General features: G+C 37.6%; 1 protein-coding gene and 1 pseudogene across 5 annotated transcripts in view; one reads left to right on the top strand and one right to left on the bottom strand.

Annotated features, from left to right (window-relative positions):
• The window catches only part of EDA (ectodysplasin A), a 417,660-nt gene that overhangs the window by 44,475 nt on the left and 354,742 nt on the right, over nt 1-18,443 (top strand). The gene's annotated exons all lie outside the window — the stretch shown is intronic.
• On the bottom strand, nt 11,977-16,432 carry LOC136385974 (large ribosomal subunit protein uL11-like; annotated as a pseudogene).

The following is an 18,443-nucleotide window of genomic DNA, read 5'->3' as shown; positions in this document are numbered from 1 at the left end:
GCTGTAAATGATCTGATGTCATCGTTTCTTATGGCTGAGTAGTATTCCATAGTGTATATGTGCCACATCTTCTTTATCCAGTCTTCTATTGAAGGGCTTTTTGGTTGTTTCCATGTCTTGGCCACTGTGAACAGTGCTGCAATGAACATGGGACTACATGTGTCTTCACGTATCAATGTTTCTGAGGTTTTGGGGTATATACCCAGTAGAGGGATTGCTGGGTCATAAGGTAGTTCTATTTGCAGTTTTTTGAGGAACCACCATACTTTCCTCCATAATGGTTGTACTACTTTACAGTCCCACCAACAGTGAATGAGGGTTCCTTTTTCTCCACAGCCTCTCCAACATTTGCTATTACCCGTCTTGTTGATCATAGCTAATCTAACAGGGGTGAGGTGGTATCTCATTGTAGTTTTGATTTGCATTTCCCTAATAACTAATGAAACTGAGCATTTTTTCATATATCTGTTGGCCATTTGTATCTCTTCCTGGGAGAAGTGTCTATTCATGTCTTCTTCCCATTTTTTTATTGGATTGTTTGTTTGTTTGTTGTTGAGTTTTATGAGTTCTTTGTAAATTTTGGAAATTAGGCCCTTATCTGAGCTGTTGTTTGAAAATATCATTTCCCATTTAGTTGGCTGTCTGTTTATTTTTATATCAGTTTCTCTTGCTGAGCAAAAACTTTTTATTCTGATGTAGTCCCATTCATTTATCTTTGCCTTCACTTCTCTTGCCATTGGAGTCAAGTTCATAAAATGTTCTTTAAAACCCAGGTCCATGAGTTTAGTACCTATGTCTTCTTCTATGTACTTTATTGTTTCAGGTCTTATATTTAGGTCTTTGATCCATTTTGAATTAATTTTAGTACACGGGGACAGGCTGTGGTCGAGTTTCATTCTTTTGCATGTGGCTTTCCAGTTTTCCCAACACCATTTGTTGAAGAGGCTTTCTTTTCTCCATTGTGTGTTGTTGGCCCCTTTATCAAAGATTATTTGACCATATATATGTGGTTTTATTTCTGGGCTTTCTATTATGTTCCATTGGTCTGAGTGTCTATTTTTCTGCCAATACCATGCTGTTTTGATTATTGTGGCCCTATAATATAGTTTAAAGTCAGGTATTGTAATGCCCCCAGCTTCATTCTTTTTCCTTAGGATTGTTTTGGCTATTCGGGGTTTTTTATAGTTCCATATAAATCTGATGATTTTTTGTTCCATTTCTTTAAAAAATCTCATAGGGATTTTGATGGGAATTGCATTAAATTTGTATATTGCTTTGGGTAATATGGCCATTTTGATTATATTTATTCTTCCTATCCAAGAACAAGGAATATTTTTCCATCTCATTGTATCTTTTTCGATTTCCCTTAACAATGCTTTGTAATTTTCATTATATAGGTCCTTTACATTCTTTGTTATGTTTATTCCTAGGTATTTTATTTTTTTTGTTGCAATCGTGAAGGGGATTATTTTTTTGAGTTCGTTTTCTAATATTTCATTGTTGGCATAGAGAAAGGCTATGGACTTCTGTATGTTAATTTTGTATCCTGCGACCTTACTGTATTGGTTTATTGTTTCTAATAATCTTTTTGTGGAGTCCTTCGGGTTTTCGATGTATAGGATCATATCATCAGCAAAAAGTGATACCTTTACTTCTTCTTTTCCAATATGGATGCCTTTTATTTCTTTGTTTTGTCTGATTGCTCTGGCCAGAACTTCTAGCACCACGTTAAATAAGAGTGGAGAGAGTGGACAACCCTGTCTTGTTCCTGATTTAAGGTAGAAAGTCCTCAGTTTTTTGCCGTTTAAAATGATGTTGGCTGATGGTTTATCATATATGGCCTTTATCATGTTGAGATATTTTCCTTCTATACCCATTTTGCCGAGAGTCTTAAACATAAAATTGTGTTGTATTTTATCAAAAGCCTTTTCTGCATCTATTGATAAGATCATGTGGTTTTTGTTCTTTGTTTTGTTGATATGGTGTATTACGTTAACCGTTTTGCGTATGTTGAACCATCCTTGAGATTCTGGGATGAATCCCACTTGATCATGATGTATTATTTTTTTAATATGTTGTTGTATTCGGTTTGCCAGTATTTTGTTTAGAATTTTAGCATCTGTATTCATTAGAGATATTGGTCTGTAGTTTTCTTTCTTTGTGCCATCCTTGCCAGGTTTTGGTATGAGGGTTATGTTGGCCTCATAAAATGTGTTTGGAAGTATTGCTTCTTCTTCAATTTTTTGGAAGACTTTGAGTAGAATAGGAACCAAGTCTTCTTTGAATGTTTGATAGAATTCACTAGTATAACCGTCTGGGCCTGGACTTTTATTTTTGGGGAGGTTTTTAATAGTTTTTTCTATTTCCTCCCTGCTGATTGGTCTGTTTAGGCTTTCTGCTTCTTCATGACTCAGTCTAGGAAGGTTGTATTGTTCTAGGAATTTATCCATTTCTTCTAGATTGTTGTATTTGGTGGCATATAATTTTTCATAGTATTCTACAATAATTCTTTGTATATCTATGATGTCTGTGGTGATCTCTCCTCTTTCATTTTGGATTTTATTTATTTGAGTCCTGTGCCTTTTTTCCTTGGTGAGTCTTGCTAAGGGTTTGTCAATTTTGTTGATCTTTTCAAAGAACCAGCTCCTTGTTTTATTGATTTTTTCTATAGTTTTTCTGTTCTCTATTTCATTTATTTCTGCTCTGATTTTTATTATCTCCTTTCTTCGGCTGGTTTTGGGTTGTCTTTGTTCTTCTTTTTCTAGTTCCTTAAGGTGTGAAGTTAAGTGGTTTATTTCGGCTCTCTCTTGTTTGTTCATATAGGCCTGAAGTGATATGAACTTTCCTCTTATTACTGCTTTTGCTGCATCCCAGAGATTCTGATATGCCGTATTTTCATTTTCATTTGTCTGTATGTATCTTTTGATCTCTGCGCTTATTTCTTCTTTGACCCATTCATTTTTTAGAAGTATGTTGTTTAGTTTCCACATTTTTGTGGGTTTTTCCCCCTCTTTTTTACAGTTGAATTCTAGTTTCAAGGCTTTATGATCAGAAAATATGCTTGGTACAATTTCAATTTTTCTAAATTTGCTGATATTGTCTTTGTGGCCCAACATATGGTCAATTCTTGAGAATGTTCCATGTACACTAGAGAAAAATGTATACTCTGTCGCTTTGGGATGAAGTGTCCTGTAGATGTCTATCATATCCAGGTGTTCTAGTATTTCGTTCAAGGCCACTATATCTTTATTGATTCTCTGTTTGGATGACCGATCTAGAGCCGTCAGTGGAGTATTGAGGTCTCCAAGTATGATTGTATTTTTGTTAGTTTTTGTTTTAAGGTCAATAAGTAGCTGTCTTATATATTTTGGTGCTCCTTGGTTTGGTGCATATATATTAAGGATTGTTATGTCTTCTTGATTCAGTGTCCCCTTAATCATTATGAAGTGACCATTTTTGTCTTTGAGTACTTTTTCTGTCTTGTAGTCAGCATTATCAGATATGAGTATTGCTACACCTGCTTTTTTTTGGGTGTTGTTTGCTTGGAGTATTGTTTTCCAGCCTTTCACTTTGAATTTGTTTTTATCCTTGTTGCTTAGATGTGTTTCTTGTAGGCAGCATATAGTTGGATTTTCTTTTTTAATCCATTCTGCTACTCTGTGTCTTTTTATTGGTAAGTTTAATCCATTTACATTTAGTGTAATTATTGACACTTGTGGGTTCCCTACTGCCATTTTATAAATTGCTTTCTGTTAGTTTTGTATCTAGTTTGATTCTTCTCTTTTGTTTTTCTATCATTTGTTTCTGTTTGTTTGTGTTCCATACTTCTTTCCTCTGTTGCTACCTTTTTTAAGTCATGTGTTTTTGTGGTGGTTTTTTCTAGGGTGGTTACCATTAAGTAATGAAAAGGGTACCTACCATATTCATTGTAGTACCCTATCTTATAAGTATTTCTGCACTTCATCGTCCTTTGCTACTGTTAATCTCCATTCTCTCCCCCCCTTTTTTTTTTCTTTGTTGTCACGGTTTAAGTTTGGTTTTATTGTGTTCTTGGTGGAGCTGTTACTTGTGGTGTTGTTTTCTTTTGTTCTTTGAATCTGGTTGGAAAACCCCCTTTAGTATTTCCTGGAGTGGGGGCTTTCTCGTGATAAATTCTCTCATCTTTTCTGTATTTGTGAATGTTTTGATATCTCCTTCATACTTGAAGGATAGCTTTGATGGGTATAGTATTCTTGGCTGAAAGTTCCTCTCTTTCAGGGCTTTAAATATTGGGGTCCACTCTCTTCTAGCTTGTAGAGTTTCTGCTGAGAAATCTGATGATAATCTAATAGGCCTTCCTTTATATGTTGTACTCTTCTTTTCCCTGGCTGCCTTGAGAATTTTTTCTTTGTCATTGGTTTGTGTCATCTTTATTATGATGTGCCTTGGAGTGGGTTTGTTGGGGTTAAGAAAACTCGGTGTTCTGTTTGCTTCTTGAATTTGAGGCTTTAGTTCTTTCCACAGGCTTGGGAAGTTCTCGTCTATTATTTGTTTGAGTATATTCTCCATTCCATTTTCTTTCTCTTCTCCCTCTGATATACCTATTATTCTTATGTTATTCTTTCTGATGGAGTCAGATAATTCCTGTAGGGCTTTCTCGTTTTTTATTATTTTTGAGTCTCTTTTTTCTTCTCTCTGTTGTGCCTCAAGTTGTTTGTCTTCTATTTCACTAATCCTATCTTCAATCTGGGTTGTTCTGCTAGCTAAGCTTGTTACCTCGTTTTTCAGCTCGTGAATTGAGTTTTTCATTTCTGTTTGATTTGTTTTTATAGTTTCAATTTCCTTGGTAATATATTCTTTGTGTTCATTGAGTTGTTTTCTGATCTCCCTATATTGCCTTTCCGTGTTTTCTTGTATATCTCTGAGTATTTTTAAGATTTCTATTTTAAATTCTCTGTCATTTAGCTCCAAGGCTTCCAATATGTTAAGTCTTTTCTCCATAGATTTTTCCACATCTATTTGTGTTACCTCTCTTTCTTTTGTATCCATAATATTCGATTTCCTCTTTCTTATTGGCATCTGAGGGTGGTCTTGTTGATAGCACACAGGCGTACTTTCTCGCGGCTTGAATGAACTTCCCTGGGGTAGCTTCCTCCACACCCTCGTCTCTCAGATTCGAGTGATAACAGTCCTATTGCCTTCAGTTTGCTCCGAAGATAAATTTTCCTGTTTCTAGTTGATAAATTTGTTGTGATTTTGGGGAGATCTGTCGGACGCGCTGCTCACGGCGCCATTTCCCTTCTGTCTCTTTTTGATTCAGTCTTGGAAGACAGTATATCTTTAGGAATTTATCTATTTCTTCTAGATTGTCCAATTTGTTACATATAATTGTTCATGGTATTTCATTATAACCCTTTGTATTTCTGTGCTGTCAGTTGTTACTTCTTTTTTATTTCGGATTTTGTTTGTTTGGGTCCTCCCTCTTTTTTCCTTAATGAGTTTGCTTAAAGGTTTATCAATCTTCACCTTTTCAGAGAACCAGTTCTTGGTCTCATTGACCTTTTGTATTTTTTTTTTTGAACTCTATATTTCATTGTTTTTTTGAACTCTATATTTAATTTATTTTTGCTCTGATCTTCATTGTTTCCTTCATTGTACTCACTTGGGGCTTTGTTGTTTTTTTGTTTTCTTTTGTTTTTTTCTAGTTCCTTTAGGTTTAAGGTTACATTGTTTATTTTTTAAATTTCCCTCTTAGGACTGCTTTTTTGTATTCCATAGATTTTGAGTCATTGTGTTTTTATTTTTATTTCTCTGAAGGTATCTTTTGATTTTTTCCTTGATCTAATTATTCACTAATTTATTGTTCAGTAGCATGTTATTTAGCCTCCATGTGTTTGCATGTTTTTCAATTTTCTTTTTGTAATTGCTTTCTACTTTCAAACCATTTTGATTGGAGAGGATGCTTGATATGATTTCGATCTTCTTAAAGTTACTGAGGCTTGTTTTGTGGCCTTACACATGACTTCTTGAAAATGTTCCATGTGCACTTGAAAAGAGTATATATTCTGCAGATTTGGGATAAAATGTTCTAAAAATATTAATTCAATAAATTTGATCTAATGTGTCATTTAAAGCCACTGTATCCATGTTTCTTTTTCTGTCTGGATGAAAGCATTAGTGCAAATGAGACATTAAAGTCTACAACTATTACTGTATTACTGTCAATCTCTCACTTTATGTCCATCACTATTTACTTTGTGTATTTAGGTAATCATACTTTTGGTGTGTAAATGTTTACAAGTTATAAACTCTTTTTGGATTGATCCCTTTATAGTTATGAAATGTCCTTTTGTGTCTCCTGTTCTAGCCTTTGTTTTTTTTTATTGATTTTAATTTATTATGTTTAAATAGATTCTAGTATTGCCCCAAATGCATCCCCCTTTCCCCATATTCCCCTCAACATCTCATTTGCCCCCTCCCCATAGCGCCCTCCCTAATTCCCTTCAGGTTTATCCCATCCTATCATTCCCTTTCCCTCTGTCCTCTTTTCCTCTGGTCCCTTTGACCCCTCCTCTATCTCAATTCCATTCCTCAGTTCACACTGTTCATTGGATTCCTCAAATGAATGAGGTCATATGATATTTTTTCATTTTGTGCCTGGCTTATTTCCCTTACCATAATAGTTTCCAGGTCCATTCATGTTGTCACAAAAGGTAAGATTTCCTTCTTTTTCATGGCCCAATAGCATTCCATTGTATATATGTACACTGCTTTTTAATCCACTTGTCCATTGATGGACACTTGGGCTGTTTCCAGATCTTTGCTATTGTGAACAATGCTACCATAAACATGGGGGTGCATTTCTCCTTTTGAACCAGTGTCTGGTGTTCTTGAGGTATATTCCTAACAGTGGGATAGCTGGGTCAAAAGGCAGTTCGATTTTTAATTTTTTGAGAAACCTCCATACTGTTTTCCACAGTGGCTGCACCAGTCTGCATTCCCACCAGCAGTGCAGAAGGGTTCCCTTTTCTATACATCCTCACCAGCACTTATTCTGTGTTGTTTCGTTGATGAGTGCCATTCTGATTGATGTGAGGTGATATCTCATTGTGGTTTTAATTTGCCTTTCTCTAATGATTAGTGCTGTTGAGCATTATTTCATATGCTTATTGCCCATCTGTATGTCCGCTTTGGAGATGTCTATTCATTTCTTTGCCCATTTTTTTATTGGATAGTTATCTTCCTGGTGTTGAGTTTTACAAGTTCTTTATAAATTTTGGTTATTACCCCCTTATCAGATGTACGGTCAAATATGTTCTCCCACTGTGTAGTTTGTCTTTTTATTTTGTTCTTAGTGTCCTTAGCTGTGCAAAGGCTTTTTAGTTTGATAAGTTTGATATAGTCCTATTAGTTTATCCTGTCTTTTATTTCACTTGCATGTGGAGATAAATCAAATATATTGCTGCGAGAGATATTGAAGAGCTATGTTTTCTTCTAAGATGCTTATGGTTTCACAGCTTACATTGAAATCTTTTATTGATTTTGAGTTTATTTTTGTAAATGGTATAAGTTGGTGGTCTAGTTTCATTTTTTTGCAGGTAGCTGTCCAATTTTCCCAACACTTTTTGTTAAAGAAGCTGTCTTTACTCCACTGTATGCTGTTACCTCCTTTGTCTAATATCAGTTGTCCATAAAGGTGTGGGTTTATTTCTGGGTTCTCTATTCTGTTCCATTGATCTATATGCCTGTTCTTATGCCAGTAACAAGCTGTTTTGAGTACAGTGGCCTTGTAGTTTAACTTGATATCAGGAAGTGTGGTGCCTCTCATTTTATTCTTCCTTTTCAAGATTGCTGAAGCTATTCATGTTCTTTTTGGTTCCATAAAAAGTTTTGGAATATGTCTTCTATATCTTTGAAGTATGTCATTGGTATCTTAATTGGTATTGCATTGAATTTATAAATTGCTTTGGGTGATATGGACATTTTAATGATGTTTATTCTTCCTAACCATGAACACAGTATATGCTTCCACTTGTTTGTATCTTCCTTGATTTCTTTTATCAATGTTTTATTATTTTCCAAGTTCAAAACTTTACCCTCTTTTTTTTTATTTATTTCTGAAGCTGGAAACGGGGAGAGACAGTCAGACAGACTCCCGCATGCACCCGACCGGGATCCACCCGGCACGCCCCCTGGTGGGCAGAGCATCGCCCCTGGTGGGCGTGCCGGGTGGATCCCGGTCGGGCGCATGTGGGAGTCTGTCTGACTGTCTCTCCCCGTTTCCAGCTTCAGAGAAATACAAAAATAAATAAATAAAGTCTGCTTTATATATTTAGGTGCTCCTATATTAGGTGCATAGATATTTATAATGGTTATATCTTCCTGTTGCATTGCTACCTTTGTCATTATGTAGTGACCTTCTTTATCTCATACTTTGTTTTAAAGTTCATTTTGTCTGATAGAAGTATTGCTACCTGCGCTTGTTTTTTCATTTCCATTTGCATGAAATATTTTTTCCCCATCCTTTTACCTTCAGTCTATGTGCATCTTTTGTTTTGAGGTGTGTCTCTTGTAGACAGCATATGTATGGGTCTTGTTTTCTTATCCATGCAGCTTCTGTATGTCTTTTGATTGGATCATTTAATCCATCTACATTTAAGGTTAATATTGATAGGTAGTTGTTTATTGCCATTTTGTTCTTTCAAGCTGTATTCCTCTTTTGCTATATTTTTCCCACTTTAATCTGTTTACAACTGGCCCCTTAACATTTCTTCCAGCATTGGTTTGGTTGTAATGAATTCCTTGAGTTTTTTTTTTTTGTTTGTTTTTTGTTTTGTCTGGGAAGCTTTTTATTTCTCCTTCAATTTTAAATGATAGACTTGCTGGATAAAGTGGTCTTGGTTGTAGGCTCTTGTTCTGCATTACTTTGTATATTTCTTGCCATTTTCTTTTGGCCTCAAGTGTGTTTGTTTAGAAGTCGGATGTCATCCTTATTAGGGCACCTTTGTAGGTGATAGCATTTTTTTCTCTAGCAGTTTTTAATATTTTCTCTTTATCTCTTAGCTTTGATATTTTAATTATGATGTGTCTTGGTGTAGATTTCTTTGAGTTTCTCTTTAAGGAATTCTCTGTGCTTTTTGAACTTGTGTGACTTTGTCCTGCATCAATTTAGGGAAGATTTCAGCTATGATTTGATTGAACAAAGTCTCTGTCCCTTGTTCTTTCTCGTCTTCTTCAGGAACCCCTATGATGTGGATGTTATTTCTCTTCATGTCTCAGAGCTTGCTTAGTGTTTTCTCAGACTTTTTGAGTCTTTTTTTTTTTTGCTACTCTCCTTTTGTGCCTTCATTTATCTTGTCCTCTGACTCACTGATTCGATCCTCAGCTTCATCCATCCTGCTTTTAATTCCTTCCATTGTGGTCTTTATTTCTGATATTATATTTGTCATTTCCGACTAATTCTCTTTTATTATTTCAATGTCCTTTTTTATACTTGCTATTTCTTGATTTATTTTTTGTTATTACCATGTATTGCTGTTCTAAGATCTTTGAGCATCATAACAATCATTATTTTAAACTCTGCATCTGGTAATTTGGTTATATCTGACTCATTCAAGACCATTTCTGGGGACGTCTCTTGATTCATTTAGGTTGCATTTTTCTTCCTCCCTATTCTGCCTGTGTAAAAGAAGTGTGTGGCCACTGGAGTCCAATGGGTGTGGCCTCTGTGTTCCCTAGGTGTGGTCTGTCTGTAGGCCTGTCACCCCCTCTGCTGCTGCCTTGGGTGTTTGGGTATGGGCATTGCCAGTGCTGGCCTGCTGGGATAGTTGCTGCAGTTTCCACCTCTCCTCCATGGCTGTGTGCCTGTGCTATGTCTACAAGCACAGCCGGCCTTGGCCTTTGCCCCGCCCCCGTGGGTGCTTCGCACCTATGCTTAGCTGGGGCTCTTCGCCTTTTCCCTGGCTTTTGCCCCACCCGCATGGGCAGAGCCACGCTCGCATGTGGGCAGCATATCCTGGCCCCATGGGCTGGGCGGAACTGCATGTCCGCTCTCAGCCACCGGTCTCTGCAGTTGCCCCATTTTTTCCTTTCTCCTGTGAGCGGGATTGCAGGCAGGATTGCTCTTGCTCACCCGACCCACAGCCAGGTTGGACCACTTTTGTGCACCCCTTCTGGCGAGACTGAGTTTATGCCAGGCCTCAGTCATGGCCGGCCCTGTTTCTACCCCTGCTGATGGGACCACACTTCCACGTCCACCACCGTCTCCCCTCTGGCGAGCCCTCAGCAATGTCTGTGGTGGTGCTTCTGCTCAGACCTCAGCACTCAATACTATATTCCTGAAGGCTCCCTCCTTCTAAACAACTCTGCTCTGTGTGCCACAGGAAAGCTTGTTTGGTTGGTGTCCTGCTTCCCTTTGTTGATAGTGCTGGTTCCAGGGGAAATATTTTAGATTTGGGGGGTGACTCAGCCCAGAGGTTAGCGTGGCTGTCCCTCAAATGTTTCTTCTGTGCTTCTTGATTACACTCTCTTCCTGCTACTCTGGTTCTCTCAACTCTCCCAGTCTCCCAGAATTCCAGATTAGTGGTTATGAAAGAGGTTTTCTACACGGTCCCTTTAAGAAGAATCTTGAGTCTGAGAAATCTGTCTTTCTCACAAACAGTATCCTGACTTGTGTTGCAGCTAAACACTACCCATACACTTCTTCTAGGCTTTGGGACTGCAGGTTGGGGCTTTGTTCTTGGGGCCCAGGACCCTCCCCTTTCTTCTAAATCAGTTCCCACCACGCGAGTATATCTGGGCTGCCATTTGCTCCTGGAAGCTGGGCAGCCCTCTCCAAATTTTGGCTTTCCTACCAGTCTCAGTGTGGCTTCTTCAGTGTTCTTTGATTAAAGAGTCTTTTTAATTTAGTCCAAAGTTGGTTTTTCCAGATGATGGTTCTTTTTTTTTTTAAATTTTATTTATTCATTTTAAAGAGGAGAGAGAGAGGGAGAGAGAGAGAGAGAGAGAGAGATGGGGGGAGGAGCAGGAAGCATCAACTCCCATATGTGCCTTGACTGGGCAAACCCAGGGTTTCGAACTGGCGACCTCAGCATTCCTGGTCAACGCTTTATCCACTGCGCCACCACAGGTCAGGCCTCAGATGATGGTTCTTAAAGTTAAGTTGTAATGCACTTTGGTTCTGGGAGGTAGAAATTGGTACATCCACCTACTCCATTGCCATTGTGCTGCTCTCTAGCTTTGTTTTAAATGTCCTTTTGGTCTTATATAATTATTGCTTCACCAATTGTTTTTTATTTGCATGAATCATCATTTACTCTACCTTTACTTTCAGTCTTTGTGTGTCCTTTGATCTGAAGTAGGTCTCTTATATACAGTGTATGAATGAATCTTGTTTTCTTATCCATTTAGCCACCCTATATCTTTTGACTAGAGCATTTATTTTATTAACATTTAAAGTAATTATTGATAGGTATGTGGTTATTACCATTTATTGTTTTTTAGTTCTTTGGTTCTTTTTTATTCTCTTGCTCTCTCATATGTTGATGATATTCTATAGTGTTATGTTTGGATTCCTTTCTCTTTATTTCTTATCTCATGATTTTTGCTTTGTGGGTTACCATGTGCTTCATCTATGCCAAGTTATTTTTTATTGTCTATTTTAAGTTTATGTTCACCTAAGATCAAACACATTCTATAATTCCTACTATTTCTACTCACCCCCTCCACATTTGTTTTTTCATAATTTTTACTTACTTTGTGTTTATATGTATTCTTTAATTTATTGCTGTAATTACATGTGATCTTCTTACTTTTGCCTTTTTATCTTTGTACTATCTTGAGTGTTGAATGATCCACTGATTTTATTATGTTTTTCTTTATCAGTGAAATTATTTTTCTTTGCTATATTTATATATATATGAATATTTATATATATATGAATATATATATTTTTAGTTGTTAAATAATCTAAAATTGAAACATTTTCCTTTGTGGCTTTTAACTAGCTGGGCATTCCACTGCACCACTGTTGATGTCATCTATGATGTCATGGTGGCGGCCATCAACATTGCAGCCTACAGACTGCAAAGTACCCAGAATCTCTTTAATGGTCCCAGAGAGTTCTCTAGCTAAAGATCGGTGCCATATCTGTCAGGCAATGTTGACAATCTCATCAAAAGTGATATTTCCACTGTGCTTAATGTTTTTTTTCTTCTTTCTGTCTCGTGGTGATTCTTTGAGGGCTTTGATGATCAGAGTGGTGGCAGAAGGGACTACCTCAATCTGGGCTTGTCTGTTCTGAATGATCAGTTTCACTTTAATCCTCAGACCTTTCCAATCACCAGTTGCTTTGGTGATGTCATCACCAACCTGTTTTGGAGACAGGCTCAGGGGGCCGATATTGGGGGCAAATGCAGACGTGGCACCTACTTCCCCTCCAGTGCACCTCAGGTATATGACTTTGATTTCGTTGGAGTTGAATTTGGCAGCATGGTGGAGGCTACTGTTGTCAGATGAACCCAGATTTGGAATGAATGAAGAAAGTTGCACACAAGCCTCCTCTGAGCTGAACGCCGAAAAGCTATATATATATATTTTTCTTAAAGAAGTCCCTTTACTATTTCATGTTAATAGTGGTGACAAGCTCCATTAACTTCATCTTCCTTAGAAAACTCATTATCTCTCCTTCAATTTTAAATTTTACTTGCTGGCCATAGTAGTCTCGGTTGTAGGTTCTTATTTTTCATCACTTTGAATATTTCATGACAGTCCCTTCTGTCCTGAAATGTTTCTGTTGAGAAATCAAGTGACAGTCTTATGAGAGCTCTCTTGTAGGTAACTAACTGCTTTCTTCTTACTACTTTTAATATTCTCTCCTTATCTTTAATCTTTGACATTTTAATTTTGAGGTATATGTCTTGGTGTGGGCCTCTGTGAGTTCATCTTGTTTGAAACCCCTATTCTTCTTGGACTAGAAATTTTTCTTTCACTTTTTTCAAATAGGTTTTCAAACCCTTCCTCTCTATCTTTTCCTGGAAGCCCTATAATGAGACTATTGGCACACCTTATGTTGTTCCAATTGTCTTTTAAAGTATCCTTATTAATTTTTTTAACTTTTTGCTATTTAGATTGAGTGTTTTATGCTACCTTGTCTATCAGATCACTGATTTGTTTGTCTGCTTCATCTATCTGCTATTGACTGTCTGTATTATATTCTTCTTTACAGTTATTGTATTTTTTATTTCTGACTGGTTCTTTTTTATAGTTTCTACATCTGTGTGTAAAGTCTAAGTTCATTTATTTTCCCCCTAATTTCATTGAGCATTTTTATAACCAGTGTTTTGAACTCTGTGTCTTGTACAGTAATTGTCTTGAATTTGTTTATAATTTTCTCTGGAATTTTGTCTCATTCTTTCATTTGGGACATATTTTTTTTGTCTCTTCATTTTGGCTGCCTCCTTGTGTTTTTTTCTGTATGTTAAGTAGATCTGTTGTATCTTCCAATCTTGGCAGAGTACCCTTATGTAGTAAGTGTCCTCTGCTCCCCAGAAATGCAGTCTTCCTGGTCACCTGAATCAGGTGCTCCAGGGGTGTCCTTTGTGCCATTGTGTGTGTCCTCCTGTTATAGTTGAGCCTTGATTGCTGATGGCACATCAGTTGTGGGGATTGACCTTCAGGCTGACTCGCTGTGAGGATGGGCCATGACTACATTAGATGAGCTGTTGAGTGGAGGCTGACCCTATTGTGTGGGATTCACATTAGTGGGGCTCTGGTGCCTGCCTAGTCTGCTATTTGGGTGTGTCCTTTGTGGAGCTATTTATATGGTTCTCTGGTATGGTCTGAAGCTTGCCTGTAGGTGTGTTGCTTTTGGGGTTTCTTAGGAGAGTCTCTGGTACAGGTCAATATCAGTCACTGCCTGTGCTCTAGCAGGATCTACAATGTGAACTGCAGTTGGCAGCCACCTCCACTGGGTTTGGAAGCACCCAGGAGAACCTAGACTGTGAATTAAGGTAGTCTGTCACTAGTCTAAGATTTGGGGCTACTTAGAAAGATTCATGAGGCACACCAAGTCCAGCCACTGGTTGTTTGAGATTTTTTTACTCCTAAGAGATTTTTAGGAAAGCTTATACATTGAGCCAAGGCTGGCTTTTTATGTGGACAAGCCACTGAAAGAGCTTTGGGATGAATGTGCTATTTGGGTGGGACAGGACCTCAGGGAATCACCAAAGAGGGACAAATAATGTTTGCTATTTTTATAAAGCATGATGATTTGATGCTAACCTTTGCCTGAAGGCTGGGTGGAGGAAGGGCTCAATAAAGGAATAATGGTGTTTGCTTACCTGTACTTCTGATCTGTAGAAAACTGCCCTGACCTCTACCTCTGCAACCCTTGCCTTTAAATTAGTGAACTCAGTTCCTCCCCATATGTCCCTGTTGCTTTTTTGAGCTGCTGCTCAAGCATTTTAGCTCTGAGTTAGTCAGTTTGTGTACGGTCCCTTTAAGACTGGCAGAGAATAGGTCTTTAGCAGGCCATTATCTATCTCGGACACAACTCCCTCTGTATTTCACAGCCAGATGTTATGGAGAACTTCTCTTCCCTGCATTGGTGCTCTGAGTTTGAGGGCCAGATCTGGGGCTGGGACTCCTCATTTCTCATGGGGGGACTTCCATAGCTGAGATATCATTGCTGATTTTTAACCATCACACCATGTTGTGGGACCTGTCTATTCTGTGCTTCCACCCCTCCTAACAATCTCAATATGGCTTCCTTTTTATATCCTTAGTTATAGGACTTCGTTTAGCTAGTCTTCAGGTGGATCTCAATGATAGTTCTATACTTTAGTTGTAAGGAGGTGAGCACAGCATCTACCTACTCTATCATCTTCTGCTTATCTCTTTTCAAGAATTTATTTTAGAGAGAGAGGAAGGGAGAGAGATAGATGTAGAACAGAGATAGAGATAGATAGAGAGTCATTGATTTGTTGTTCTACTTATTTATGCATTCATTGGTCGATTCTTGTGTGTGCCCTGACTGGGGATCGAACCCACAGCATTGGTATATTGGGACAATGCTTTAACCAACTGAGCTAACCTGCCAGGGCTTTTGCTTATCTCTTGAATGTTGATATACTCTATATCTAAATACATGGCTCTCTCCTCTTGTTATTCTATACATTCTCCCAGTGTGATATCATTAAAACTCTTAGCTTTAACTGCTACCATCTATGTGGAATAATTTTAAAATCAAGATTTGCAGTTCATACCTCTTTCCTTTCTTCTAGTCCCATTAATCTCCAGTACAATTTCTATATAAATCTTTTGGTGTCCCATAGGCAGCTTAAAATCAACTGACCCTAAACTGTATTTATCTCTTTTCCACCCCAAACCCACTTTTTGGCTGTTTACTATCACAAGGAGTAGCACTACTTACCTAAGTAAAAACTCTGTGGGTTGTTCTAAATCCTCCTCTTTTCTCCTTCCCCACCCAATTCCTATAAAGCAATGTTTTTCAGCCACAAGTCCATGGACTGTTCCACCAGAAATTTTGTGCCAGTCTGTGAAAGGGTTAACCATCCTGATGTTTTATGTAGATAATAGACCCAATGACCTTAGTGGAGTTTCCTTATGCTCAGGGTGATTTCTGCCTTAGTAGTTCCCAAAATAATTCTTCTATTTTCACTGGTCCCCAAGTGTAAAAAGGTTGAAAACCACTGCTATATATAGAGTCTACCTCTTTAATGTGTCATTAATCTTTTACTTTCTATTACAGCGGTGGGCAATCTTTTGAGCTTGGTGTGTCAAAATTTGCCAAAAAACCAAGCATAACTCAGGTGGTGTGTCACTTCGAGAAAAAGACCATAATTTCACGATATTTATAGTTTAAATAACAAAAATATACAATTGTAATATATAACCATATTTAATAAACCAAAAACTAATTATTTAACTTACCTCCTTAGTGACTTCTTTGTTCATCTGTCAGTCGGTTTCTTTTGTTGGTCTTGATATTATTTAACTTGTGTGAGGTGCTGTGAACTAAGGTAAGTGAGGGGGAGGGGGAACTCTTTAACCTACCTATTAGTGACTTTTTTTGTTGCTGAATTTCATTGGCTAAATCTTCAATTGAAGGTTGGTATTTTGTACACTTCAAGTCCAAGCAAGCGCTACTAACTTAATCTGTCAACCCATTTCTTTTGTTGGTTTTGATATTATTTAATGCTGAGAATAAGGTTTCACAAAAGTTCGTAGAGGGAAAAATTGTGAGTAAAGCCATTGCTATATTTTTCAGGGTGCTAAAAGTGTCCGGTAATCGGTTCCAGGCACTCCAAATTTCCTGTTCATAGTGGCACTCCTCTTGATTCTCTAAGTGGCACCTTTCCAGATTCTCAGGCTCTGACCTCATGTTGACAAACACCTGAGCCCAGATGCTGTCTTGAAATTCTGCAAGTTGCATCTTATGTAAATTAAGATGACTGCCACTATTTCTAATGGCGGGAAATGGCACCCATAGCACAGGCCCTCACCTCTCTCAGCCTCCCCCTCACTTATCTCAGTAATGATGGTCAATTAGAAATCTACAATACCCCAGAACAGAAGATTGGATGATGGTTGCTGTGGTTATGTGGTTGCTGGTAATGGTGAACACAGGGCCCTGAGAGATGCGTCCCTTGTGGCATTCGGCTGCTCCCTGCTCCACCAGCCAGAAGTGAGGTCAAAGATCCCCTAACACCCTAACCTGAAGTCCCAGAACTGGACGCACTGTGCCAGAGTTCTGTTGTTTTGGCCTACAGACCTCTGGCACAGAGTGTCTACACTACACAAATGTTTTATCCTCGGCTACTGTTCCTGGCCGTGCAGGAGCTGAGGATGAAACGTCCTTCTCGGCATGCAGCCCCATACTTCTCTGGTATGTAGCCGCATGTCATCAAAAATGGCTATGCGTTTCAGTGCTGACACGCATGTCATAGGTTCGCCATTACAGTTCTATGACCTCAAATACCACCTCATCCTAGTTTAGTTTCACTTTTACATCCCTTCCCCAAAAACCTTAGTTCAAATGTCATGTACTCCAAAATATTTTCCCTGAGTACTCTCTGCCAAATCTGAACTAGATGCTCTTTTGTATACATAGAAGTCTAGATATATTTTCATCACTGCAGTTTAATTATAATATACTGTACCTTGGTGACATTGATCAATAAGAGAACATAGGTTTCAGGTAAACATTTCTATAGTATTTTAACTGTTGATTATGTTGTCTACCCATCACCCAAAGTCAAATAATTTTTCGTCACCATATATTTGTACCTCTTTATTTTCTTTCCCAATCCCTCCCCCACATTCTCCTCCCCCTGGTAACTGCTTCACTTTTATCTATAATAATTAAGTCTCATGTTTATATCCCACCTATGTGTGAAGTGGTATAGTTCTTAGCTTTTTCTGACTTACTTATTTCACTCAGTATAATGTTCTCAACATTCAACCACGTTGTAAATGGCAATAGTTCATCATTTCTTATGGCTCAGTAGTATTCTATTGTATATAGGTAGCACATCATTTTTATTCAGTCCTTTATTGAAGGACAGTTTGGTTGTTTCCATAGCTTGGCTACTGTGAATAATGCTGTTTTGAGCATGAGGGTGCCTGTGTCTTTAAATACCGATGTTTTCAAGTTTTTATGGTAACTACCCAGTAGAGAGATTGCTGGGTCATATAGTGATTCTATTCTTAATTTTCTGAGAAACAACTATACTTTCTTCCAATAGTGAATAAAGGTTCCTTTTCCTCCACAGCCTCTCCAACACTTTTTACTACTTGTCTTGTTGATATTAGTTAATCTAACAGTTGTGAGGTGGTATCTCATTGTAGTTTTAATTTGCATTTCTCAAATAGCTAGTGAAAATGAGCATCATTTCATGTATCTGTTGGCCATTTGAATGTCTTATTGGGAGTAATTTCTGTTTGTCATCTCCTCATTTTTTAATTTTGTTGTTTGCTTGTTTGCTGTTGAGCTTTGTGAGTTCTTTAAATATTTTAGTTCTTTAAATATTAACTGCATTTATGAGCTGTTGTTTGTGAATATCAACTCTAATTTAGTTAACTGTGTTTTTTTTGTCAGTTTCTTGTGCTTTGCAGAAGTTTTTTAATTATTTGATCTAGTCCCGTTTACTTATTGTTGCCTTTACTTCCCTTGCCTTTGTGGTCAAACTCATAAATTGTTCTCAACAGCCAAAGACCATGAGTTTAGTACATATGTTTTCTTCTATATAATTTATTGTTTCAGATGTTATATTTAGATCTTTGATCTATTTTGAATTAATTTTTGTGCAGGGGGACAAACTGTAGTCAAGTTTCATTCTTTTGCATGTAGCTTTCCAGTTTTCCCAGCACTGTTTATTGAAGGGTCTTTCTTCTCTCCATTGTGTGTTTTGGCTCCTTTGTCGAAGATGATTTGTCCATATATA

The sequence above is a fragment of the Saccopteryx leptura genome, chromosome X (genome assembly GCF_036850995.1).
Source record: "Saccopteryx leptura isolate mSacLep1 chromosome X, mSacLep1_pri_phased_curated, whole genome shotgun sequence".
NCBI lineage: Eukaryota > Metazoa > Chordata > Mammalia > Chiroptera > Emballonuridae > Saccopteryx > Saccopteryx leptura.
Note: the sequence above shows the minus strand (reverse complement) of the source record. Positions and strands in the feature narration are given on the sequence as shown.